This window comes from Oncorhynchus mykiss, chromosome 17, assembly GCF_057628025.1.
Source record: "Oncorhynchus mykiss isolate SJ-2025 chromosome 17, ASM5762802v1, whole genome shotgun sequence".
NCBI lineage: Eukaryota > Metazoa > Chordata > Actinopteri > Salmoniformes > Salmonidae > Oncorhynchus > Oncorhynchus mykiss.
This window is the reverse complement of record NC_143038.1, coordinates 59,356,996-59,384,579: the sequence shown is the minus strand read 5'-3', so window position 1 is coordinate 59,384,579 and position 27,584 is coordinate 59,356,996. Positions and strand designations below refer to the sequence as shown.

The following is a 27,584-nucleotide window of genomic DNA, read 5'->3' as shown; positions in this document are numbered from 1 at the left end:
GCTTGTACGTGGACCGTGCATTTGTTCAGGTCATGCCAGCACTGGCATAGAATAAATAGTGGGAAATTCGTCTTCTCTGAATTGGCTGAAGGATACAGGGGAGGAGGCAGAGAGTGAATGGATGAGACTGTGCACGATAAGGATATGCGGACCTAGTAGACAGCTTCGCTTTCTGGCCCCAATGGATCACTAGCGAAAGAGCAGCGGTTAATTTTACGTTCTTTATTCGTTTTGGTGAGCTACAGCCGGAGAGAACGCCGGTGGAATAATTTGTTTTTATCGCTGCCGGTAAAAAACCTTCTGTTCATACAAAAAGTTCAATTGGACCATAACGGCGACAATAAAAAAAAAAGGTAAGGAACTATACAGTTTCTTTTCAAACGAATCAATCATGCTTTTGATGGTAACTGAGGCTATGTTTATCAAAAGCAATACTGATTGGGCTGGCAACCATCTGTAATTGTGCCATGCTCATATCATATGATGTATGGTATAAGTTATATTTTCATCTGCATTGTAATATACACTATTGTTTTCTTCAACAATAAGTAAACCTATGTAAAAACAAGCTCGTAATTGTTTTGTTATCTCACTCTGTTCTCATCCTTTATCTTGTTGCATTGTGCATTACTTGGCACATGTTATGCACTTAAAACAATTTTAAACACTCTGGTAGCCAACAGCATGAATATGCCTACCTATTGTACCTAGACACTTATACAGTAATCAGTATTCCCTAGTTTATAGGTTGTATTTAGTTTTTGCCATTTCTTCATTGGAAGTAATGTTAATTTATTTGTTTATCTCAAGAAAGAGATAAGATGCAATTATTTCCATCACCTTCATTTACTTACTCCCACAGCTGCTCTCAGGTGATGACCGACTGAGGTATCAAACCAAAACAAGTGTACGCTTGTTTTCTAATAGACATGCTGCTGCTAACATGCACACAGGGTGTTGATTATGTCAATACCTCATCCAGAGGGACAATAAAGACATAACAGACAACACACAAACTTACACACACACACACACACACACACACACACACACACACACACACACACACACACACACACACACACACACACACACACACACACACACACACACAGACACACACACACACACACACACACACACACACACACACACACACACACACACACACACACACACACACACACAGGCTGAGACACAAACAAACAGGTTTTAAAGTCACAGACTCACAACTTCTGCCTGAGTTTCCTGTTTCCTGGGAAAGACAAACAATGGGAGAAAGAATGTGATATCCTGTATGGGGTTTGTGTCACTCTGGACTCAAGTACCAAAATAGGCCCATAAGAGGAATTAGACTGTAATGAATTGTAGGCTACAGATAGGCTACTCAAAGTATTAACTTTATAGGACAGAAAAACCACACCTAACTGTGAACAAGATGGATTGGTAGCCTACAAAGTTTGATTAATAGACCTCAGTTTACCTCAGTAGCTCAGTTCACTCAGTTACCTCAGGTAGTTTAAATAGCTGTACATGCTGAGGACAGGCAGTGCTAATGTGCCTGTCCTGTCCCTGTCACTACACTGCATGGGTCTGGTTTGTAAAGGGGACAATATTAAATTAGAGGCTCATAAAATAAGTGTCACACACAGATACACACAGACACACACGCACACACACACACGCGCACACACACTACATTAGAGTACAAAAGCAGGACAGCATTTTGTTTACTTCAGTCTGGGATGTTCAGTTGGTTTTAATGGGGTCAGTGCTTCCAATTCAATAAAGCTATTAACTGTCACCTAAGATTCCATTGCTGGTGCTCCAACCTGGTCTCAGAGCATTTTGTATTATTCTGTACTTAAAATCTAAAACACTCCCTTTATTATTTTATGTTACATTTCGTATGATATGTATTAATTTGTAGATGTCCATCGCCCAATTCGTATTATATGTTACGAATTTGCAAAACATATGATCTTTTACAAATTATAGCTAGGTGGCTAACGTTAGCTAGGCTAGGGGTTAGAGTTAGGGGTTAGGATTAAGGTTAAGTATAGGAGTTAGGTTAAAGGGTTAAAGTTAGGGGAAGGGTTAGCTAAAAGGGTTAAGGTTGGGGTTAGGGTTAGGGTAAAGGTTAGCTAACATGCTAAGTAGTTTGAAAGTAGCTCAAAAGTAGTAAGTAGTTGAACAGTTGCTAATTAGCTAAAATTGCAGTGATGAGATTCGAACTCGCAACCTTTGCGTTGATAGAAATTTGCGTTATACACCCACCTATCCACCCCGTCCAACCACCTACTTTAGTTTTTCTTTAAGTAACCATCTGTCTTCTGTAACCATACCAAACATAACATATCATAATAGTGGTTAGAGCGTTGGGCCAGTAACCCAAAGCTTGCTGGATCGAATCCCCGAGCTGACAAGGTAAAAATCTGTCATCTGCCCCCAGCAAGGCAGTTAACCCACTGTTCCCCGGGCGCTGAAGACGTGGTTGTTGATTAAGGCAGGCCCTGCACCTCTCGGATTCAGAGGGGTTGGGTTAAATGCGGAAGACACATTTCAGTTGAATGCATTCAGTTGTACAACTGACAAGGTATCCCCCTTTCCCTAATTTTAGTGTCTGAATGTACGTTTACTATGTTACGTCTAGTCTATGAGACCAGGCTGGGTGCTCAGCCAGCACAGATAAGAGTTATTTGCTAATCAGAATACATTAATTCACGGAGCCATTCAAACAAACCAGCCTTTCAGAGAGTAAACAGTAGAAACCTTTTCTGTCTATACGTAACTTAACCTACAAAGGCGACACATGCAGAAACCTGGGTCTGAGAATAGGGTTATTATCATTTCCCACCTCTAGACCCAGCCTTTCTTTTGTCTTGAGATTTGGTTATCAGCATTTTCTGTTTTTCACACACATATCATTTGAACGTTTTTCATGCACATAGAGCAGGAGGATTGGTAGTTATTAGATTCTGTGCTCATGCAGGTGTCATCTGACAGAGTGAGCAGGTCCTGTTGAACAGGTTTTCCACCCAAGTCATTCCTCTAGTCTACAGGATATACTCTAAACCCCTTACTGCGTACAGATTTCCACAAAAAGACAAAATAGGAAAGAAAAGGAATGATGCAATAAATTGATGGCATCTCTCTCTTTGCAAAATTCTGTACTTTGGTAGAGTTTGAAATAGTTTGTCTGTGCTTCAGTATGCTTACTTTTATGAATAGGCCTAATAGTGTGGCCACTCAACTTGATTATGGTGGGTTCTAATGTAAGTTTATGCCCCAAAGCAGTGCTAATCAATTCCACGGTAACAAAGTAATGCGGAGACTCCGATTTTTCACTTTAAAATGCATGTCAAACAGAAACCAATGATTGCAAAGTTAAACAAACCATGCAACTCTATGCACAAGGATGCCTTTTAACAATTTCCACACGGTACTCTACCCTGAATCTTAGTCACTGTTGCCCTATGTACAGTACATAGTCATTGAACACTGGCCACTTTAATCATGTTTATATACTGTTTTACCCACTTCATATGTACAGTGTCTTCAGAAAGTACTCATACCTCTTGACTTATTCCACATTTTGTTGTGTTAATGCCTGAATTCAAAATGGATTGAATAAAAACATTATCACCCATCTACACACAGATTTATTGAAAATGAAATACATACTGTAAATATCTAATTTACATGTAGAAGCACCTTTGGCAGTGATTACAGCTGTGAATGTTTCTGGGTAAGTCTATAAGAGCAAAATGTTGCACCTGGGTTGTGCAACATTTGCCCATTCTTTTCAAAATTCTTCAACTGTCAAATGGATTGTTGTTCGTTGCTAGACAACAATTTTCAGGTCGTGCCATATATTTTCAAGTTGATGTAAGTCAAAACTGTAACGCTCAGGAACGTTCACTGTCTTCTTGGTAAGCAGTGTAGATTTGTGGTTGTGTTTTATATTTTTGTCCTGTTGAAAGGTGAGTTCATCTCCCAGTGTCTGTTGGAAAACAGAATGAACCAGGTTTTTTGCTTGTACTTGGCTACATTCTATTTCTTTTTTTATTGTGAAAAATACCCCAGTCCTTAAAAATTACAAGCATACCCATAACATGCTTGAACATATGGTGAGTGGTACTCAGTAATGTGTTGTATTGGATTTGCCCCAAATGTACACTGTATTCAGGACAAAACGTTAATTGTTTTGCCAAATGTTTTGCTGTATTATTTGTCTTGTTGCAAACAAGATGCATGTTTTGTAATATTTGTATTCTGGGCAGGTTTCCTTCTTTTCACTCTGGCAATTAGGTTAGTATTGTGGAGTAGCTACAATGTTATTGATCCATCCTCAGTTCTCTCCTGTCACAGCCATTGAACTCTGTAACTGTTTTAAAGTCACCATTGGCCTCATGGTGAAATCCCTGAGTGGTTTCCTTCTTCTCCAACAACTGAGTTAGGAGGGACGCCTGTATCTTTGTTGTGATTGGGTGTATTAATACAACATCCAAAGTGTAATTAATGACTTCACCATGCTTAAAGGGATATTCAATGTCTGACTTTTTCTAGCAGTAGGTGCCCTTCTTGGCGAGGCATACTAAAACCTCCCAGATATGCATCTGTTGGTCACAGATACCTTAAAATAAAAGTTATGGATGTGGATCAGAAAACCAGTCAGTATCTAGTGTGACCATCACTTACCTCATGCAGTGCGACATCTCTCATTCACATAGAGTTGATCAGGCTGTTGATTGTGGCCTGTGGAATGTTGTCCCACTCCTTTTGGCAGGAACTGGAACACGCTGTCGTACACGCCAATCCAGAGCATCCCAAACATGCTCAATGGGTGACATGTCTGGTGTGTATGCAGGCCATGGAAGAACTGGGACATTTTCAGATTCCAGGAATTCTGTACAGATCCTTGTGACATGGGGCCGTGCATTATCATGCTGAAATATGAGGTGATGGCGGTGGATGAATGGCACGATAATGGGCCTTAGGATTTTGTCATGGTATCTCTGTGCATTCAAATTGCCATTGATAAAATGCAATTGTGTTCGTTTTCCGTAGTTTACGCCTGCCAATGCCATAACCCCACCACCACCATGGGGCACTCTGTTCACAATGTTGACATCAGCAAATCCGCTTGCCCCCATTAAGCCATACATACACATTGTCTGCCATCTGCCTGATACAGATGAAACCGGGATTCATCTGCGAAGAGTATACTTCTCGAGCATGCCACTGGCCATCGAAGGTGAGCATTTGTCTACTGAAGTTGTTTATGACGCCGAACTGCAGGTCAAGACCTTGATGAGGACAACGAGCACTCAGATGAGCTTCCCTGAGATGGTTTGTGACAGCAGAAATTCTTTGGTTGTGAAAATCATCAGCTCTCCGTGTGGCTGGTCTCAGACGATCCCGCAGGTGAAGAAACGGGCTAACATGGTTACACATAGTCTGCGGTTGTGAGGCCGGTTGGACGTACTGTCAAATTCTCTAAAATGACATTGGAGGCAGCTTATGGTAGAGACATGAACATTCAATTCTCTGGAAACAGCTCATGTGGACATTCCTGCGCTCAGCATGCCAATTGCACGCTCCCTCAAAACTTGAGACATCTGTAGCATTATGTTGTGTGATAAAACTGCACATTTTAGATTGGCCTTTTAGTGTCCCAAGCACAAGGTTCACCTGTGTAATGATCATGCTGTTTAATCAGCTTCTTGATATGCCATAATGATGGATTATCTGCGCAAAGGAGAAATGCTCACTAACAGTGAAAGAATGGAGAGAAATAAGCTTTTTGTGCGTATGGAACATTTCTGGGAGCTTTTATTTCAGCTCATGAAACATGGGACCAACACTTTACATGTTGCAGGGGGGTGCAACTCAATATTAGGAAGATGCTCTCTATTTTTTATACACTCAGTGTACATATAGTGGCAAGAAAAAGTATGTGAACCCTTTGGAATTACCTGGATTTCTACATAAATTGGTCATCAAATTTGATCTGATTTTCATCTCAGTCACAACAATAGACAAACATAGTGTTCTTAAACTAATAACACACAGATTATAGTATTTTTCTTGTCTACATTGAATACATCATTGAAACATTCACAGGGTAGGTTGGAAAAAGTATGTGAACCCCTAGGCTAATGACTTCTCCAAACGCTAATTGGAGTCAGGAGTCAGCTAACCTGGAGTCCAATCAATGAGACGAGATTGGAGATATTGGTTAGAGCTGCCTTGCCCTATAAAAAACACTAACAAAATTTGAGTTTGCTATTCACAAGAAGCATTGCCTGATGTGAACCATGCCTCGAACAAAAGAGATCTCAGAAGACCTAAGATGAATAAATGTTGACTTGCAAAAAGCTGGAAAGGGTTACAAAAGTATCTCTAAAAGCCTTGATGTTCATCAAATTGTAAGACAAATTGTCTATAAATCGAGAAAGTTCAGCACTGTTGCTACTCTCCCTAGGAGTGGCCGTCCTGCAAAGATGACTGCAAGAGTATAGCACAGAATGCTCAATGAGGTAATGAAGAATCCTAGAGTGTCAGCTAAAGTCTTACAGAAATAATCTGGAACATGCTAACATCTCTGTTGACGAGTCTACGATACATAAGACACTAAACAAGAATGGTGTTCATTGGAGGACACCACGGAAGAAGCCACTGCTGTCCAAAAAAAACATTGCTGCTGGTCTGAAGTTTGCAAAAGTGCACCTGGATGTTCCACAGCGCTACAGGCAAAATATTCTGTGGACAAATGAAACTACAGTTGAGTTGTTTGGAAGGAACACACAACACTGTGTGGAGAACAAAAGGCACAGCATACCAACATCGAAACCTCATCCCAACTATAAAGTATGGTGGAGGGCGCATCATGGTTTGGGGCTGCTTTGCTGCCCCAGGGCCTGGACAGCTTGCAATCATCAATGGAAAAATTAATTCCCAAGTTTATCAAGACATTTTGTAGGAGAGTGTTAGGCTATCTGTCCACCAATTGAAGCTCATCAGAAGCTTGGCGACGCAACAGGGCAACAACTCAAAACACAGAAGGAAATCAACAGAATGCCTTCAACAGAAGAAAATACGCCTTCTGGAGTGGCCCAGTCAGAGTCCAGACCTCAACCCGATTGAGATGCTGTGCCACGACCTCAATAGAGCAGTTCACACCAGACATCCCAAGAATATTGCTGAACTGAAACAGTTTTGTAAAGAGGAATGGTCCAAAATTCCTCCTGACCGTTGTGCAGGTCTGATCCACAACTACAGAAAATGTTTGGTTGAGGTTATTGCTTCCAAAGGAGGGTCAACCAGTTATTAAATCCAAGGGTTCACATACTTTTTCCACCCTGCCCTGAATGTTTATGTGGTGTGTTCAATAAAGACATGAAAATGTATAATTGTTTGTGTGTTATTAATTTAAGCAGACTGTGTTTGTCTATTGTTTATGCAGAAATACAGGTATTTCCAAAGGGTTCGCATACTTTTTCTTGCCACTGTACAATGCAAACAGAAAAATCTCAAATTATTTGTACATATTGCCCTCTGTACTCCCAGTCTCACAGAGAAGGCAACTGTAGTGAACATGGTTCACAATGTCAGTTGTGTAAACAGGAATATTTTCCTTGTTGGCGGTTTGCAAGCAGTCCCCAGGCAGTGCATCTCCGGACCTTTACCTTGTTGGCGGTTTACAAGCAGTCCCCAGGCAGTGCATCTCTGGACCTTTACCTTGTTGGCGGTTTACAAGCAGTCCCCAGGCAGAGCATCTCTGGACCTTTTCCTTGTTGGCGGTTTACAAGCAGTCCCCAGGCAGAGCATCTCTGGACCTTTTCCTTGTTGGCGGTTTACAAGCAGTCCCCAGGCAGAGCATCTCTGGACCTTTACCTTGTTGGCGGTTTACAAGCAGTCCGCAGGCAGAGCATCTCTGGACCTTTTCCTTGTTGGCGGTTTACAAGCAGTCCCCAGGCAGAGCATCTCTGGACCTTTTCCTTGTTGGCGGTTTACAAGCAGTCCCCAGGCAGAGCATCTCTGGACCTTTTCCTTGTTGGCGGTTTACAAGCAGTCCCCAGGCAGAGCATCTCTGGACCTTTACCTTGTTGGCGGTTTACAAGCAGTCCGCAGGCAGAGCATCTCTGGACCTTTTCCTTGTTGGCGGTTTACAAGCAGTCCCCAGGCAGAGCATCTCTGGACCTTTTCCTTGTTGGCGGTTTACAAGCAGTCCCCAGGCAGAGCATCTCTGGACCTTTTCCTTGTTTTACGTCTGACATTTGTCCTTCCACAGGACATCCTGTGTAAAACATATAGTCTGTAACTTATTTTCACTTACAAAACCATGGATACACTGAACTGTCCCGTTGTCCATTTAGGCACAGTCTTTTGAAAACATGAATAAACAGAATGTTTTTTTTGATTTAGCAGACATTTAGGAATTAAATATTTCTTTTTCCTGGTTGATTTTTTTTGTTGGTGTTATGGTTTTTGAGTGACCGTACTCATCCTCCTTCATTAGTGGAAGGTTTGAATACCTTGGCTTACTGACTGACGGTGACATGCATTTCTTTCTCCTCTTTGACTACTTGTGTGTTTGGTGTTCAGTACGTTGCAGAGAGCAGAAAGCAATGGGATTAGGCCGGACACAGGCTTCTCAGCTGGTAGGGAATTTCTCTGGGAGGCAGGGCCCATATAATTTAGATCAGTGTTTCCCAACCTTTGTCGGTTACTGTACCACCAACTGAATTCTGCTCTGCCCGGAATACCCCTGAAGTACCAGTAAAGTTAGTAGGTCTCATGAGTTTTCTTAAGTACCCCCTGTGGATAGGCCAAGTACCCCTGGTTGTGAACCACTGATTTAGATGAAAGAAACTATTAGGACAACAAGCAATATATTTAAGGAGGAGAGAGGATTTCCAGTTTGTTGACAAATTCCACCTAAAATTGCCAGAGCACATGCACCTCCTTATAAATAATTTCAAAGATGGACATACTGTAAGGATGGATTTATAGATTACCCATTTGTGTCAGTGGACATTGACAGAAGCACAATACATTAAGTGCCCTTGTCTAATCGGAATAACGAGTAATGTCACAATTCCAAGCATCCAGATTCCAGACACTCATTCTTTGGGCATGAGCCCCAATTATGAACAAAATGGAAACAAAAATTGCTTGCTTTGGATATATCTTTAATTTGTCTATTTCAAATCAAATCAAAGTTTATTTGTCACGTGCGCCGAATACAACAGTGAAATGCTTACTTACCGCACCAATGGTGCGGGGGAAAAAAGGTGTGTGTGTGTGTAGGTAGGTAGGTAAGTAAAGAAATAAAACAACAGTAAAAAGACATTTGAAAAAGAGTCGCAAGGCTATATACAGATACCTGTTAGTCAGGCTTATTGAGGTAGTATGTACATGTAGATATGGTTAAAGTGACTGTGCATATATGATGAACAGAGAGTAGCAGAAGCGTAAAAAGAGGGGTTGGCGGGTGGTGGGACACAATGATGATAGCCCAGTTAGCCAATGTGTGGGAGCACTGGTTGGTCGGGCCAATTTAGGTAGTATGTACATGAATGTATAGTTAAAGTGACTATGCATATAAGATAAACAGAGAGTAGCAGCAGAGGGGTTGGGGGGGGCACACAATGCAAATAGTCAGTGTAACCATTTGGTGACCTGTTCAGGAGTCTTATGGCATAGGGGTAAAAACTGTTGAGAAGTCTTTTTGTCCTAGACTTGGCACTCCGATACCGCTTGCCATGCGGTAGTAGAGAGAACAGTCTATGACTGGGGTGGCTGGGGTCTTTGACAATTTTTAGGGCCTTCCTCTGACACCGCCCGGTGTAGAGGTCCTGGATGGCAGGCAACTTTGCCCCAGTGATGTACTGGGCCGTACGCACTACCCTCTGAAGTGCCTTGCGGTCGGAGGCCGAGCAATTGCCGTACCAGGCAGTGATGCAACTGGTCAGGATGTTCTCGATGTTGCAGCTGTTGAACCTTTTGAGGATCTCAGGACCCGTGCCAAATCTTTTTAGTTTTCGGAGGGGGAATAGGCTTTGTCGTGCCCTCTTCACGACTGTCTTGGTGTGTTTGGACTAGAGGTCGACTGATTAATCGGAATGCCGATTAATTAGGGCCGATTTCAAGTTTTCATAACAATCGGAAATCGGTATTTTTGTGCGCCGATTTAAAAAAGAATATATATATATATATTTTTTTTTACAACTTTATTTAATCTTTATTTAACTAGGCAAGTCAGTTAAGAACACATTCTTATTTTCAATGACGGCCTAGGAACGGTGGGTTAACTGCCTCGTTCAGGGGCAGAAAGACCAATTTTCACCTTGTCAGCTCAGGGGATCCAATCTTGCAACCTTACAGTTAACTATTTCAACGCAATAACGACCTGCCTCTCTCTCGTTGCACTACACAAGGAGACTGACTGCCTGTTACGCAAATACAGTATGACAATGTAAGTTGCTAGCTAGCATTAAACTTATATTATAAAAAACAATCATAATCACTAGTTAACTACACATGGTTGATGATATTACTAGATATTATCTAGTGTGTCCTGTGTTGCATATAATCTGACTGAGCATAAAAGTATCTAAGTATCTGACTGAGCGGTGGTAGGCAGAAGCAGGCCGTAAACATTCATTCAAACAGCACTTTCGTGTGTTTTGCCAGCAGCTCTTCGTTGTGTGTCAAGCATTGCGCTGTTAATGACTTCAAACCTATCAACCCCGGAGATGAGACTGGTGTGACCGAAGTGAAATGGCTGGCTAGTTAGCGTGTGCTAATAACGTTTCAAACTTCACTCTCTCTGAGCCTTGGGGTGGTTGTTTCCCTTGCTCTGCATGGGTAACGCTGCTTCGATGTGGTGGCTGTTGTCGTTGTGTTGCTGGTTCGAGCCCAGGGAGGAGCGAGGAGAGGGACGGAGGCTATACTGTTACACTGGCAATACTAAAGTGCCTATAAGAACATCCAATAGTTAAAGGTTAATGAAATACAAATGGTATAGAGGGAAATAGTCCTATAATAACTACAACCTAAAACTTCTTACCTGGGAATATTGAAGACTCATGTTAAAAGGAACCACCAGCTTTCATATGTTCTCATGTTCTGAGCAAGGAACTGAAATGTTGCACTTTTACGTTCTTCTCCAACACTTTGTTTTTGCATTATTTAAACCAATTTATTATTAGTTTTATTATCTACTTGAGGCTAAATTGATTTTATTGATGTATTATATTAAGTTAAAATAAGTGTTAATTCAGTATTGTTATAATTGTCATTATTACAAATACATATTTTTTTTAATTGGCATTGGCTTTTTTGGTCCTCCAATAATCGGTATCGGTATCGGCGTCGAAAAATCATAATCGGTCGACCTCTAGTTTGGACCAATCTAGTTTGTTGTTGATGTGGACACCAAGGAATTTGAAGCTCTCAACCTGCTCCACTACAGCCCCGTCGATGAGAATGGGGACATGCATTGTATTGATGCTTTGCCTGTTTTGCTTTGCCTGTTTGAACGTTCGTCGCAGGGCATAGCGGGATTTCTTGTAAGCTTCCAGGTTAGAGTCCCGCACCTTGAAAGCGGCAGCTCTACCCTTTAGCCCAGTGCGAATGTTGCCTGTAATCCATGGCTTCTGGTTGGGGTATGTGCGTACAGTCACTGTGGGGATGACGTCCTCAATGCACTTATTGGTAAAGCCAGTGACTGATGTGGTGTATTCCTCAATGTCATCGGAAGAATCCTGGAACATGTTCCAGTCTGTTATAGCAAAGCAGTCCTGTAGTTTAGCATCTGCTTCATCTGACCATTTTTTTATAGACCGAGTCACTGGTGCTTCCTGCTTTAATTTTTGCTTGTAAGCAGGAATCAGGAGGATAGAGTTGTGGTCGGATTTACGAAATGGAGGGCGAGGGAGAGCTTTGTACGCGTCTCTGTGTGGAGAACAGGTGATCTAGAATTTTTTTCCTCTGGTTGCACATTTAACATGTTGATAGAGATTTGATTTAGAACTGATTTAAGTTTCCCTGCATTAAAGTCTATTTATGGGGATGTCACGTTCTGACCTTTGTTTCCTTTGTTTTGTCTTTATTTAGTATGGTCAGGGCGTGAGTTGGGGTGGGCAGTCTATGTTTGTGTTTCTATGTTTTTTCTATTTCTGTGTTTGGCCTGATATGGTTCTCAATCAGAGGCAGCTGTTTATCGTTGCCCCTGATTAAGAACAATATTTAGGTAGCCTGGGTTTCATTGTTAGTTTGTGGGTGTTTGTTTCCTGTGTCAGTGTTTGTGCCACACGGGACTGTTTCGTTTATATCCACTTTGTTATTTTGTATTCTGTCATGTTCAGTTTATACTATTAAAACATGAACACTTACCACGCTGCATTTTGGTCTGATCCTTGCTACACCTCTTCAGACGAAGAAGAGGAAATCTGTCATTGCAGGGGAACTCTGAGAATGATCAATGTAGCTAGCTTTGTTGACAAACCATTGTTTGTGTAAATTCTGGTCACTTTTCACCTCTCAGAGGATATTGTGTTGTATAGGAAGACTGTTTCTAGCAGATCTAAGATGGAGCCTGAGCTATAGAGCAACCTGTGTCCCAGTGGGCAATGGTTGTGCAGTGAGGAATGCCCTGAGGCTGTATCTACTGTAGTTCCCTTAAGAGCCAAAGCACATTACCATCCTTTGGTTATGTTTGGTCTCTTCCTCTGCGTTGCAGACCAGCACTCAATTGCTCTGAGGCTTAGAAAATGAGAATAACAGCAAAGCAGACCCCATGTTTAGCTCTTGCTCTGTGTTCGGTCTGCTGGCTGTGGATGCTATCCTGCTGCTTTGCCTGCAAGCTGTGGGAGCTGTTGATGATCCTTCCTGTAATTACCCTGTCTGTTTCTCTCTCCTTTTTATTACTATCCTACTCTCTTTCTCACTATATCTCTCCATCTTTCTCTCTCACAAACATATATACACACACACACACACACACACACACACACACACAGTCGCTTCACCTTACTACATGTACAGTGGGGCAAAAAAGTGTTTAGTCAGCCACCAATTGTGCAAGTTCTCCCACTTAAAAAGATGAGAGGCCTGTAATTTTCATTATAGGTACACTTCAACTATGACAGACAAAATGAGAAAAAAAATCCAGAAAATCACATTGTAGGATTTTTTATGAATTTATTTGCAAATTATGGTGGAAAATAAGTATTTGGTCACCTACAAACAAGCAAGATTTCTGGCTCTCACAGACCTGTAACTTCTTCTTTCAGAGGCTCCTCTGTCCTCCACTCGTTACCTGTATTAATGGCACCTGTTTGAACTTGTTATCAGTATAAAATACACCTGTCCACAACCTCAAACAGTCACACTCCAAACTCCACTATGGCCAAGACCAAAGAGCTGTCAAAGGACACCAGAAACAAAATTGTAGACCTGCACCAGGCTGGCAAGACTGAATCTGCAATAGGTAAGCAGCTTGGTTTGAAGAAATCAACTGTGGGAGCAATTATTAGGAAATGGAAGACATACAAGACCACTGATAATCTCCCTCGATCTGGAGTGAGAAACAGAATATGAAAATATTCACATATGTACATGGCTAGTTTTCTAACAATAGTTTTTAAATCAAGTAAGCAATATCAACTCCTGGCCACTGTTGACGAAGTCATTTCCTTGCTGTTCTTGATCTAAGATCTCACCCCGTGGGGTCAAAATGATCACAAGAACTGGGGGACCTAGTGAATGACCTGCAGAGAGCTGGGACCAAAGTAACAAAGCCTACCATCAGTAACACAATACGCCGCCAGGAACTTAAATCCTGCAGTGCCAGACGTGTCCCCCTGCTTAACCTTTCTGATCTCCCCATCCCGGATCCGGGATCGTGAATACAGACTCAAGCTCATTACCATAACGCAACATTAACTATTCATGAAAATCGCAAATGAAATGAAATAAATATGCTAGCTCTCAAGCTTAGCCTTTTGTTAACAACACTGTCATCTCAGATTTTCAAAATATGCTTCTCAACCATTGCAAAACAAGCATTTGTGTAACAGTATTGATGGCTAATGTAGCATTTAGCATTAGCATTCAGCTGGCAACATTTACACAAAAAAACAGAAAAGCATTCAAATAAAATCATTTACCTTTGAAGAACTTCAGATGTTTTCAATGAGGAGACTCTCAGATAGCAAATGTTCAGTTTTTCCTGAAAGATTATTTGTTTAGGACAAATCGCTCCGTTTTCTGCGTCACGTTTAGCTATGAAAAAACCCCTGTATCCAGGATTGTGTAAATCTATCAGCAAGCTCATTAGCATAACACAACGTTAACTATTTATGAAAATCGCAAATGAAATGAAATAAATATGCCATCTCTCAAGCTTAGCCTTTTGTAAACAACACTGTCATCTCAGATTTTCAAAATATGCTTCTCAACCATAGGAAAACAATCATTTGTGTAAAAGTAGCTAGCTAGCGTTAGCATTTCGCGTTAGCATTTAGCGTTAGCATTAGTGTTAGCATCCAGCACGCAACATTAACAAAAACATAAAAGCCTTCAAATAAAATCATTTACCTTTGAAGAACTTCTGATGTTTTCAATGAGGATACTCTCAGTTAGATAGCAGATGCTCAGTTTTTCCAAAAAGAGTCCTTGTGTAATAGAAATAGCTCCGTTTTATACATCACATTTGGCTACCAAAAAAAATCCGAAAATTCAGTCCTCAAAACGCGAACTTTTTTCCAAATTAACTCCATAATATCGACTGAAAACATGGCAAACGTTGTTTAGAATCAATCATCAAGGTGTTTTTCACATATCTCTTCATTGATACATCGTTCTTGGACACATGCTTTCTCCCCTGAATCAAATGGTAAAGTAGAAGCAGCTGGCAATTGCGCACCGAATTCGACGCAGGACACCAGGCGGACACTTGGAAAATGTAGTCTCTTATGGTCAATCTTCCAATGATATGCCTACAAATACGTCACAATGCTGCTAAGACCTTGGGCGAACGACAGAAAGTGTAGGCTCATTCGTTGCGCAATCACAGCCATATAAGGAGAGAATGGAAAACAGAGCTTCAGAAATTCTGCTAATTCCTGGGTGATGCATCATCTTGGTTTCGCCTGTAGAATGAGTTCTGGGGCACTTACAGACAAAATCTTTGCAGATTCTGAAACTTCAGAGTGTTTTCTTTCCAAAACTGTCAAGAATATGCATAGTCGAGCATCTTTTCGTGACAAAATATTTAAAACGGTTAAAACGGGAACGTTTTTTATCCAAAAATGAAATAGCGCCCCTAGAGCTCTAACAGGTTAAGCCAGTACATGTCCAGGCCCGTCTGAAGTTTGCTAGAGAGCATTTGGATGATCCAGAAGAAGATTGGGAGAATGTCATATGGTCAGATGAAACCAAAATAGAACTTTTTGGTAAAAACTTAACTCGTCGTGTTTAGAAGACAAAAATGCCAAGTTGCATCCAAAGAACACCATACCTACTGTGAAGCATGGGAGTGGAAACATCATGCTTTGAGGCTGTTTTTCTGCAAAGGGACCAGGACGACTGATCCGTGTGAAGGAAAGAATGAATGGGGCCATGTATCTTGAGATTTTGAGTGAAAACCTCCTTCCATCAGCAAGGGCATTGAAGATGAAACGTGGCTGGGTCTTTCAGCATGACAATGATCCCAAACACACCGCCCGGGCAACGAAGGAGTGGCTTCGTAAGAAGCATTTCAAGGTCCTGGAGTGGCCTAGCCAGTCTCCAGATCTCAACCCCATAGAAAATCTTTGGAGGGAGTTGAAAGTCCGTGTTACCCAGCAACAGCCCCAAAATATCACTGCTCTAGATGAGATCTGCATGGAGGAATGGGCCAAAATACCAGCAACAGTGTGTGAAAACCTTGTGAAGACTTACAGAAAACGTTTGACCCCTGTTATTGCCAACAAAGGGTATATAACAAAGTATTGAGATAAACTTTTGTTATTGACCAAATACTTATTTTCCACCATAATTTGCAAATAAATTAATTAAAAATCCTACAATGTGATTTTCTGGATTTTTTTTCTCATTTTGTCTGTCATATTTGAAGTGTACCTATGATGAAAATTACAGGCCTCTCTCATCTTTTTAAGTGGGAGAACTTGCACAATATTGGTGGCTGACTAAATACTTTTTTGCCCCACTGTATATGTATCTGTTATTATTAAACGTTGTTTATTTACTCCTTGTCCTATTCTTTTTTTCAATATTTTTCTCTCTGAGTTGTTGGGAAGGGTCTGGAAGTATGCATTTCACTGTTTGTCTACACCTGCTGGAGTGCTCATTTAGGAGCTGTGTTTGAGGGCCTGAATTATAATGACCACTGAGAGGACTGTGCTGAATGGGGGGATGGTAATGGACGGATAGACCTGAGATTAGCAGCTATTATTCTCTCACTGAAGCAGCAATAGTGATGTGTATGTAGAGCATGGAAGCAGCTGTGTTCAGGCAGCCGACATATCCCACAGCCATGAGACCAGAGTAATCAATACTGCTCAGTGATTCAACCCCCAAGTGTGTGTTTCACAGAGCTACAGCTGGAGGGGATGGCTTGGTAAAGAGATGGTTCGCTCGCTAAAGAGCCTTCTGAACCTGTGATATATATAAATTTCTAACCTTGTTTTTTAAGCTCTGAATGCTGATTGGCTGACAGCCGTGGTATATCAGAACGTATACCACAGGTATGAGAACATTTATTTTTACTGCTATAATTACTTTGGGTAACCAGTTTATAATAGCAATAAGGCACCTCAGGGGTTTGTTATATATTGCCAATATACCATAGCTAAGGGCTGTGTCCAGGCACTCCGAGTTGCGTCGTGCAAAGAACAATCGTTAGCCTTGCTATATTGGCCATATACAGTACCACTTGAAAATAAAAGAGAGCCGCACACTCTAGGAGCTCAGATGCAAAAATGTAATTACCAACGTTTCTCTTTTATTTTCAAGTTTTCTACTAGCCAGCACCTCGCCTAAATAGGTGTGCGTTTCTTTTTCTTCTACATATACAGTGCCACACCTCCTAGGGCCTTATTGCTTGAATATATATACATTAGTTTTCTCCTCAATAGCTTGTCTAAAGCCTAAAGTGTACTCTTTATTCTTATTTTCTATATTCTGTGTTTGCTCATATTGGCACTTTTCATTAAAGGTGTAGGCCATATGTTGAGGATTTAGAAGTCATTTCAGTGCTGTCTGGCAGATCGAAGACAATGTGTCATCCATGAGTGGATGAGCCCTGCATCATTAATGTTGTGTTATATGAGCCCTCCTCCCTCCCTCATTAGAGGCCACCTGTCCTGTTCCCCTCCACACAGCAAGCCACTGAGCAGGTAGCCAGCAGCAGTCAGTCACCTTCATAGCACCATGGCCTGTTATCACTCACCTCTTCCATCAGTGTGCATTGGTCTCTATATGGCAATACACTTTAGTCACGTACAATAATTGGCTTACAGTGTAAATTCATGTTTTCAGTCAATGTTGTTGAGTACAGCCCCTGATAATGTGACCTGGACATTGAAACAAACCTGATACAGTGGCAGTGTGCTCGGCTGTAAAGCTGGATCGTGCATAAGAGGTGAGGAAGACTGTTTCAGGCCTACCAGAGTTTCTCCTATAATCTGACAAGATAATGCTTATCTTCATGCAAAATATTCTGATAGAAAATGTACAATTTACCCTCTTTCTGTACGTCTATCTGCAAAGCAGACCCAAAAGCCATCTGACATGAAGAAATGCATGTCGATGTCTCAGCATGTCATCGGCATATACAGTATCTAAGTAAAAGTATAAATCATTTCAAATTCCTCATATTAATGAAGTAAACCAGACTGCACAATTTTCTTTTTTTTGTTTTAATTACGGATAGCCAGGGGCACACTCCAACACTCAGACATAATTTACAAACAAAGCATTTGTGTTTAGTGAGTCCTCCAGATCAGAGGCAGTTGGGATAACCAGGGATGTTCTCTTGATAAGTGTTTGAATAGGACAATTTTCCAGGCTCGCTAAACATGTTAAGTGTAACAAGTACTTTTGGATGTCAGGGATGTATGGAGTAAAAATAACATTATTTTCTTCAGGAATGTAGTGAAGTAAAAGTAAAAGTAAAAAAATATATATAAATAGTAAACTACAGATACACAAAAAATTGCTTAAATAGTACTTTCAAGTACTGTATTTTTAATTAAGTACTTTACACCACTGTAAAGAAACCTATGTTGTGATATTTGTGTTGTTTTCTTTATAACCCATTTGTTCATAAGCCACTGTGATATACAATAAGTCTGTGACAACAAAAAGACAACAGTGACCCAGTGGCGGAATAAATTAAACTACACAAAACCGAAGACCAACATCTGTCCAGTGACGGTCACAAAGTGAATATTGCATGTTTACAGTTTACTAACTACTGATTTAGAACCATGGCGTTACCGCAAGTCAGCACAAAGACAACGGGAGTACTGCCTCTGCTATTCCAGCACCATTTCAATTAAACATCATCAAATCAACAAGGCAATATGTCTTTACTTTAATACACTGAAAACAAACTTAAAGATACCAAAATATCATGTGGCTATTCATGGTACTTCTGTCTGTCTATGTGTGCGTGCTCACACAAGAAAATATATTTTGGGGCACTCACCCTACTTGTAGACTTGTTGAACACCAATGCTGTCCTAATTTCTTTCATGTTGGCAAATGGTCTATGGCTCTGTAAGCCTTTAGTTTTTTTTCCATAGGCAATCTAGCTAAATTGCTTGCTAGCCTAACTTCCTCCCATGGGCAACAATGAACCAGCTAGTTTAGCTAGCTACCTAATGTGAGCCAACTAGGCTACATCTACAGTAGGCTACATATTGAACTTCAATCATCTCAGACCAGTGGCACAATATTTTAATATATGGTTAAATCAGAATCACCATCATAATCATTGGCCTCTACATAGAATTAAGTCATAACCACATGTCCAAATCCCCATCACCGTCCATGGCTTAGGAAAGGGCCAATTTAGCAAGCTAGCTACTGCAGGACATCAACACAAGCAGACAAGAAACAGACACGTTATTCTGGCAATGATGGACGTTTTGCTCAGGATGTGATTTTATTAGAAGCCAAATCCAAACTGGCCACCCTTAGTGGGTGTTTTGCTGCCCCAGAACAACCTACAGTTGAGCTCAGCTCAACTCTGATTGGCTAATTACTTTATTTTTTAAAAATGATCAAGGGAGTCCAAATACTTGCTGGCATCAATTATTGAAATACTACGGCGCCAACATATACATGGTCTACACATACTAAGAAAGAGGGGTGCTGTTTCCCTCGCTCTGATGATTTCTCAGGTGAGATTCAACCACTTGCGAATTTACAGAAAAATTATGACAATCCAGAGAGACAAAAGATAAATTATTTTATAATTGAAATGTTTTTATTGGTCAAATATTTGTGGTAACCTGGCTTCCTTTTGTATCCATGAATACACACCACTGCATATGCAACCCCCACCAAAGCACAACTCAATGCCAAATCCTGACTTTCCATGAGCTCAGTTTGCCTCCTAAGTGGAATAGACAGACCCTGGCATAAGTGTTCACACTATGACAGATTGAGAGGTCCTCTATCACATTGGTGGTTTGCTCCAATGGACCAATGGTGAGTAATCCACAGTGACTGTTGGGTATCCGCTAGCCTTTTTCCCATAATGCCTCATGGTCTGTTCTGTCTATAAAATCCACACATAGTGAAAAGTCTTTACTCCTTATCAAATTTGGAGTGGTAATGTTCTGAGGTTTTCATTGCCCCTCTAAGTCAGGGAGGTCTTCCCTACACATGTTTTGCTGGCCTGATAAAGCTGTTTGACAGTGATCAGCTTAAGTCACCAGAGGGTCTCATTACATTATCCAGTAGTTATGGTAGTTATCAACTGACAAACACTCTCTAAAGGATGTACAAGAAAGTGCATAAAATAAGTCAGTGAGTGATAAGACTGGGTTGGGTTGTAGGATTTAACTGGAGCGAGATATTTGGTTATATAGGTCTTCGAAGTATAGATATTTTGCATTGATAATGCGACATGTCCACTGTGTGTGTCTACAACACTGCGTTCTCGACAGTTGGTTTAGCATTCAGAATAACCTAAATAAGTCCCTAAAGACCTTCCCCTGGGCACCATTCACATTACTCTGGAAATTGGATGCATGGTGGTGGTAATTCATCTATATTTACTGAACAAGGACAATGTTATTGCTGAATATATAGCTTTAAATAAAACCAGGCAGCACAAACTTGTTTTACAAGGGCTGGCTCAAAGGAAAATTAAGTTCCTCCACAGATTATTTTGTTTTTGTGTTGACTAAAATGAAAAAAGAAAAAAAGATTTTAAACATGACTGGACAGTGATGTGTTGTTGAACAGGCATAGCGTGACACTCATGTCATTTATAGAATAAAGTAAATTCCTCAATCATGAATACGTAAACAAGCTAAACAGAAACAGTACGTTAGAGGAGCTAGACAATCAAGCATGAGATATCAGCATACATGTTATATGAATCTCTCTCTTTCTCTCTCTCTCTCTCTCTCTCTCTCTCTCTCTCTCTCTCTCTTCCCCCCTCTCTTTGTCTGTCTCTTAGGACCCCCGCAGAGATGTTAAGAGCAGCCCTTCATGTCCTCCATCTCTTGCAAATCATATTAAAACCCTGCAGCTCCAGGTCATTTTTTTTCTCTCTAACAGTTCTGCCTTTCAGTGGTGTAAAGTACTTTAAAGTACGACTTAAGTAAAGTACTACTTAAGTCATAGATTTTTTTACAACTTTTACTTTTACTCCGCTACATTCCTAAAGAAAATAAAGTACTTTTTACTCCATACATTTTCCCTGAAACTCAAAAGTATGCTTTACATTTTGAATGCTTAGCAGACAGATTTTTTTCCATTCACACACTGATCTGGCGGACTAAACACAAATACTTAATTTGTCAATTATGTCATCAGTGTGTGAATGGTACAGTAGGGCCAAGGCAAGGCAAGGGCCGCATGGTGGACTGCCTGCGACTGGAACGAATTGCAAAAATCTCTGAAGTTGGAGACTTTTATCTCCCTCACCAACTTTAAACATCTGGTATCTGAGCAGCTAACCGATCGCTGCAGCTGTACATAGTCCATCGGTATATAGCCCACCCCAATTTACCTACCTCATCCCCATACTGTTTTTATTTTATTTACCGTTCTGCTCTTTTGCACACCAGCATCTCTACCTGCACATGTTCATCTGATCATTTATCACTCCAGTGTTAATCTGCTAAATTGTAATTATTCACTCCTATGGCCTATTTATTGCCTACCTCCTCATGCCTTTTGCACACAATGTATATAGATTATTTTTTCTACTGTGTTATTGACTTGTTTATTGTTTACTCCATGTGCAACCCTGTGTTGTTGTCTGTTCACACTGCTATGCTTTATCTTGGCCAGGTCGCAGTTGCAAATGAGAACTTGTTCTCAACTAGCCTACCTGGTTAAATAAAGGTGAAATAAAATAAATAAATAAAATAAAGTGTGCCTTTGACTATCCGTAAAATAATAAATCAAGAAAATTGTGTTGTCTGGTTTGCTTATTTAAGGAATGTGAAATGATTTACTTTTACTTTTGATACTTAAGAATATTTTAGCAATTACATTTACTTTTGATACTTAACTATATTTAAACCAAATACTTTTAGACTTTTACTCAATTCATATTTTAGTGGGTGACTTTCACTTTTACTTGAGTCATTTTCTATTAGGGTATCTTTACTTTTACTCAAGTATGACAATTGGATACTTTTTCCACCACTGCTGCCTTTGAAAATCTCAGCAGCACCCACAATCCCTTGGGCCATGGGCTTATTTGATAGGGTCAGACAGTGTGCGACTGACACCATGGACACTGTCTCAGCCCCTTCAGCTCAGTGGCATCTGGGTTATGCACGCACAGTGTTTGTCACAGGCCAGGGCCTTCAGCAGGCCCCAGAGCAGTGTCCTAGGGTGCAGAGAATCAGGCCCCACATCCCCAGCCATAACAGACATCTCAATGGGACGGTGGTGGCAGTCCAGACCCCCAGGCCCCTCTCCTCCAACCCCTGCCATGCTGCACAAAGCCGGGCTTGACTCTACCGCCCGGCAGCACACAAAAAGCTTTTCTCTCTCTCCACATTCACCAACTAGAGCTTAATCACATGGCTTTAATTGGGTATAATCGGGTATGTCCTGTGTGTGTATTACAAAGATGTACTGACAACTTTCCTCAAGGAGTATAATGTGGACCTCTCATTCACAGACATGGTGGTGTGACTTTAAGAGCTCACAGAGGGGAGAAGATACAGCCCTCTCAGAATCTATAGGTTCATCCCTGTTGATTAAATGCAGAATGTGTGCTTATGAAGCCACCCGTCTGAATAGGGAGAGCATATTAGAGCAGTGAGGAAGAGTAAAAGTGATCAAAATCCATTTAATTTGGTAAACACAAACACTACAACGTATGAGACGTAGCATAATAATCAAGCAATCACTTATGCATAACTAGACTTGATACTTTTACATTTTTGTATTTATTTATTTTATTCCACTCATATTTGAATTATGACTACAAAATGCCACTACTGGAATGTGATATCCTGGAACAGAGGCAGCAGTCAGGAGGCTTTCCGTGTAAAGCCATGGGACTCTCCCTGTCACTGAAGGCATGTCATGGGCGTCATCTCTGAGAATAAATGGAATGCTAACACTGTCCACCATGCGGCCCTTGCCTTGCCTTGGCCCTACTGTACTATATGTGTTCGTGTCCTAGCCTGCCTGCCTGACAGCTGTGTCTCTGTATGTGGCATGGGGCTGTGCCCTGTCAGTCCTACTGTACTATATGTGTTTGTGTCCTAGCCTGCCTGACAGCTGTATCTCTGTATGTGGCATGGGGCTGTGCCCTGTCAGTCCTACTGTACTATATGTGTTCGTGTCCTAGCCTGCCTAACAGCTGTATCTCTGTATGTGGCATGGGGCTGTGCCCTGTCAGTCCTACTGTACTATATGTGTTTGTGTCCTAGCCTGCCTGCCTGTCAGCTGTATCTCTGTATGTGGCATGGGGCTGTGCCCTGTCAGTCCTACTGTACTATATGTGTTCTGTGTCCTAGCCTGCCTAACAGCTGTATCTCTGTATGTGGCATGTGGCTGTGCCCTGTCAGCCGTACTGTACTCTGTGTGTTCTTGTCCCAGCCTGCCTGCCTATCAGCTGTAGCTGTGTGTTAACAGATGTTACCCTGCCCTGTGCTGGAGCTGTGTGTCTGCTACTGTGGGAGGCCATCCTCTTTTAGACAATTAACTGAGCGTTTACTGCACATGGTAATTGACATTCTAATGAAATTAGCTCGGGGACACAGACGTGTGATGATCTCGGTAGCACGGGCTGTACTGTCACGCCCTCATTGTATTCTCTACAGACCCAAGCCTATTAAAACTGATGAGTTATGGAATTGGACTGAGAGGTATCTATATTGAAACAGACATCCGCTGCCTCAGTACCAGAACCAGAGCATGCCTGTGGTGTGTAATCATCTCCTCAAAGGACTCACTAATCAGATGAGAACGCTTTAGGAACATGAGAGGAGGATGGGCATGATTGTCATTAAGGTAACACCCAGGACATGATTGTCATAAAGGTAACACCCAGGACATGATTGTCATAAAGGTAACACCCAGGACATGATGTCATAAAGGTAGCACCCAGGACATGATTGTCATAAAGGTAACACCCAGGACATGATTGTCATAAAGGTAACACCCAGGACATGATTGTCATAAAGGTAACACCCAGGACATGATTGTCATAAAGGTAACACCCAGAACATGATTGTCATAAAGGTAACACCCAGGACATGATTGTCATAAAGGTAACACCCAGAACATGATTGTCATAAAGGTAGCACCCAGGACGTGATTGTCATAAAGGTAACACCCAGGACATGATTGTCATAAAGGTAACACCCAGGACATGATTGTCATAAAGGTAACACCCAGGACATGATGTCATAAAGGTAGCACCCAGGACATGATTGTCATAAAGGTAACACCCAGGACATGATTGTCATAAAGGTAACACCCAGGACATGATTGTCATAAAGGTAACACCCAGGACATGATTGTCATAAAGGTAACACCCAGGACATGATTGTCATAAAGGTAACACCCAGGACATGATTGTCATAAAGGTAACACCCAGGACATGATTGTCATAAAGGTAACACCCAGGACATGATTGTCATAAAGGTAACACCCAGGACATGATTGTCATAAAGGTAACACCCAGGACATGATTGTCATAAAGATAACACCCAGGACATGATTGTCATAAAGGTAACACCCAGGACATGATTGTCATAAAGGTAACACCCAGGACATGATTGTCATAAAGGTAACACCCATAATATGATTGTCATAAAGGTAACACCCAGGACATGATTGTCATAAAGGTAACACCCAGGACATGATTGTCATAAAGGTAACACCCAGGACATGATGTCATAAAGGTATCACCCAGGACGTGATTGTCATAAAGGTAACACCCAGGACATGATTGTCATAAAGGTAACACCCAGGACATGATTGTCATAAAGGTAACACCCAGGACATGATTGTCATAAAGGTAACACCCAGGACATGATTGTCATAAAGGTAACACCCAGGACATGATTGTCATAAAGGTAACACCCAGGACATGATTGTCATAAAGGTAACACCCAGGACATGATAGTCATAAAGGTAACACCCAGGACATGATTGTCATAAAGGTAGCACCCAGGACATGATTGTCATAAAGGTAACACCCAGGACATGATTGTCATAAAGGTAACACCCAGGACATGATTGTCATAAAGGTAACACCCAGGACATGATTGTCATAAAGGTAGCACCCAGGACATGATTGTCATAAAGGTAACACCCAGGACATGATTGTCATAAAGGTAACACCCAGGACATGATTGTCATCAAGGTAACACCCAGGACATGATTGTCATAAAGGTAACACCCAGGACATGATTGTCATAAAGGTAACACCCAGGACATGATGTCATAAAGGTAGCACCCAGGACATGATTGTCATAAAGGTAGCACCCAGGACATGATTGTCATAAAGGTAACACCCAGGACATGATTGTCATAAAGGTAACACCCAGGACATGATTGTCATAAAGGTAACACCCAGGACATGATAGTCATAAAGGTAACACCCAGGACATGATAGTCATAAAGGTAACACCCAGGACATGATTGTCATTAAGGTAACACCCAGGACATGATTGTCATAAAGGTAGCACCCAGGACATGATTGTCATAAAGGTAGCACCCAGGACATGATTGGCTGAACATTCTCAGCACTAAATGTACTCCTTACAAATCAGGGGTCTCAAATACCTATTCTAAAGAACGACAGGATGTGCAGGGGTTTGTTCCAGCTCAGGACTAACACACCTGATTCAGTGGGCTAGAACAAAAGGACGAAAGTTGTAGACTGACCACTGCCTTATACATATTCAGTAGTGGAGTCTGGTCTAGTAGTGTGATGTTACTCTGCCTACTGGTGTTGTCTGGCAACTGCAGTATGAATTACAAGTCAGCAGTGACTTCATTCTCCGCAATTGATTGTATTCTACTCATTAGGAGATAAAAAACGCAATTGATGGTAAAGCACACTCTTGAAGTCATGACGACAATAATCATCATTCAAATAAATGGATTCCTCTGTGGAGCAGATGACTTGGAGGGGGCTTGTCAGTGAAGTGTTTACGAGAGTGACCTCAGAGAGGAGAGTGGGCCAGAGTGTGAGGTCATGCTGTTTACAGCTGAGAGCAGAGCTGCAGTCAGTGTTACCAGCCTCTCTAGCGGCGGGTCTCTCATTATGGAAACAGATGGGTGAATCAGAGTGAGAGAGACAGCTGGAGCACCTGTGTCCCCTCACAATGCATCAACAACCAGAGGAGTGAGAGGAGAGGATAGATCTATTCTTTCTTTCTCATCAGGGAATATAAGGAAATATTTAAGGTTTCACAGATCTGTGGCAGAAAATATCCTACACACCTCTGCATTGTATCACCGCCATTCTTCAAAAGGCCCAGATTAACTGACGGTTTGGATTTTGTGTGAGGGTAGTCTCATTCCCATGCACTGCACTGTAAGATCGGCCAAGCAAGACTAGTGTGAGGGGAAATGTCAAACTGGCCTGGGGCATCCATTTACAGAGCTGAATAGAATATCCTCTTGAGACATGGATTCTTGCAGACAGATGATTTTAGGAATAGATAAAGAGTGGTTCTCCCTATGAGAGGTGAGAGTGGTCGACGGTTCTCATTCCCCTGGGATCACCTCTGTCTGCAAATTCACAAACGGTTTCTTGTTTTGGTCTCACCCCTACCTCTACCCCACCGCCGCCCAATGAAACACATCACACATGGATATCAGTTGTGAATAGCAGGCACCTGCGGGCGGTGTGTGGGTGAGTGGGTGTGTGTATGTGTGCGTTTCTGTGTTCTCGAGTTGCTGTGTGCACATGTGTGTGTTTTGGCTGTTCCTTTGTCTCTCTATGGAAGGCAGCCCCTGCATGTCCGTGTGTGTTATACAAGCAAACAGACCTTTACTCCTCTCACTGTGGAGGGAATCATCTGGCTACTGCCTGGTCCCTGGTCTCTGGATAGAATGGGACAGGAGATATGGCCAGAGGGAATGTGATATCACACTTTCATGTAATATCACAGGAACCCTCCACTCTATTGACAGTTAAGGATGCCATCTATAGCTTCTGCACTGGTTTTATGTTGTAAGTGCTTGCATTGTCTAGTGGACACAGGCAAAAACTCTGTACTCTTTATTTTTTGTCGCTAAATATGGTGACATACAGTATATTGGTGATAACGATGGTATTGTGTCCACCACAGCTGTGGTCTTCATAGTTGTTACCACTCTGTGTGTGTGTCATAAGCAACATGATTAATTGAATACACACCCCTCCCCCACTGCACTCTTGTATAGCTTCAATGTGGGCCTCTAATAAATTATATCTATCATGGCTCAGGCTAAGACCGAGATGCAGACACAGGAGACAGATAGTACAAGTCTTAGAGTTTATTACAGGGGCAGGCAAAGAGTCGTAATCCAAATCAGAGTCAGGCAGGTACAGGGTCAGGACAGGTAGGAAGGTCAGAACTGGGAAGACTAGGAAAATCACAAACTGGAGCACAGGGAACACGCTGGTAGGACTTGACAGGACAAGACAAACTGGCAACAGACAAATAGAAAACGCAGGTATAAATACACAGGGATTAATGAGGGAAGATGGGAGACACCTGGTAGATGGTGGAGACAAGCACAAAGACAGGTGAAACAGATCAGGGTGTGACAATATCACCCTGAAATGGATCTATCCAAATCCAGTCATCCCCTAATACACACATTAAATACCTAGGTTTTGTCATTAGATGTTTTTA

General features: G+C 41.5%; 1 protein-coding gene across 6 annotated transcripts in view; it reads left to right on the top strand.

The window, feature by feature from the left end:
- The window catches only part of frmd4ba (FERM domain containing 4Ba), a 75,065-nt gene continuing 47,481 nt past the window's right edge, over nucleotides 1–27,584 (top strand). For all 6 annotated transcript variants that reach the window (XM_090206119.1, XM_090206117.1, XM_090206116.1 and 3 more), the window contains exon 1: nucleotides 1–353. The gene's annotated coding sequence lies outside the window, so the exon portion shown is untranslated. The remainder of the gene's footprint in view (nucleotides 354–27,584) is intronic.